The sequence below is a fragment of the Lampris incognitus genome, chromosome 5 (genome assembly GCF_029633865.1).
Source record: "Lampris incognitus isolate fLamInc1 chromosome 5, fLamInc1.hap2, whole genome shotgun sequence".
NCBI lineage: Eukaryota > Metazoa > Chordata > Actinopteri > Lampriformes > Lampridae > Lampris > Lampris incognitus.
The window spans coordinates 28,404,330-28,406,114 of record NC_079215.1 but is presented as its reverse complement, the minus strand read 5'-3'; positions in this window follow the sequence as shown (position 1 = coordinate 28,406,114).

Genomic DNA, 1,785 nt, shown 5'->3' with positions numbered 1-1,785 from the left:
CCCCCAGCAGAACTATAGAGTCCCGAGGTGGAGCCCTATCCAGGACACCACCTAGAGACTCCATGAAGACTGGATACTCCAAGCTGCTATTCGGTGCATAAGCACACACAACAGTCAGAGCCTTTCCCCCAGCGACTCGCAGTCATATAGAGGCAACCCTCTCATTTCCCGGGGAGGACTCCAACACAGCAGCACTCAACCAGGGACTTGTGAGTATCCACACACCTGCCTGGCTCCTGTCACCTTGGCCAACTCCGGAAAAGTAATGAATCCAGCACCTCTCCAGGTATTTGGTACCAGAGCCCATGCTATGTGTGGAGGTGAGCCCAACTATATCTAGTTGGTACCGCTCCACCTCCCACACCAGCTCAGGCTCCTTCCCTGCCAGAGAGATGACATTCCATGTTCTGAGGACCAATCTGCGATACCAGAAGTCGACATGCCCCGGTCCCCGCCTTTGCCTGCCACTCGGCCTGCATTGCACCCTACCCCAATGCTCATCCCCATGTGTGGTGGGTCCATGGGGTGGTGGCTTCATGCTGTTTTTTTGGGCTGGGCCTGACCGGGCCCCATGGGCCAAAGCCTGGCCACCAGATGCTCACTGGTGAGCTCCCCTCACAGGTCTGGCTCCAGGAGGGGGTCCCGGTTTCCCTTTTCCGGGCGAGGTGCTGTAACTCTGCTGGTGTAAATTCAGTGGGGATTTTGGGAGTCGCTCTTAGTCTAGCCCCTCTCCTGGGAACAATTTGCCTTGGGAGACCCTACCAGGGGCTATTGCCCCTGGCAACACTGCTCCCAGGATCACCGGAACACACAAACCCCTCCACCAGGTTAAGGTGACGATTCTCGGAGGAGAATATCTCCATACATCCATCCATCCATCCATCCATCCATTATCTGAACTGCTTATCCTGCTCTCAGGGTCGTGGTGATGCTGGAGCCTATTCCAGCAGTCACTGGGCAGCAGGCGGGGAGAAACCCTGGACAGGCCGCCAGGCCATCACAGGACTGACACACACACACACACACACACACACACACACACACACACACACACACACACACACACACACCCATTCATACCAAGGGACAATTTAGTATGGCCAATTCACCTGACTTACATGTCTTTGGACTGTGGGAGGAAACCGGAGCCCCCAGAGGAAACCCACACAGACACGGGGAGAACATGCAAACTCCACACAGAGGATGACCCGGGATGACCCACCAAGGTTGACTACCCCGGGGCTCGAACCCAGGACCTTCTTGCTGTGAGGCGACATATATATATATATATATATATATATATATATATATATATATATAAAATAGCTGAAAGTACAAGTAGTAGTAGTATTAGTAGTAGATCCTTTTTTTTTTAAATGACCACTCATTATGTTAGCTTTGGCTGAGCTGTGGAATGTCTTTGGTTTTTTTTTTTTGCACTAAACGAGGACTATCGATTTGTCTTCAATTAATTGCACTGAACTCTACATGGAAAGCTGTAGCTTCATGTCCAGTATGGACTGGGAAAATAAAACCTACCAATGTACAATGTGAGAGGCGAGTATACGTAAAGTACGGATGGACTTCCAAAAATACGAACTATTCCTTTAACTCACTGTCACCTGTGGTGGTATGTGGTAATTGCGGTGGAGTTTGAGCAATTCATACCCCCTGAGATCTATTTGAAATGAACTTTCACTTTCTCCACTGCCCACACAAATAAAACATGATTAAACCTAGGTTTTAGAGATCGATGCTGAAGCATTTTCTAGTGCAGGTCTTTTA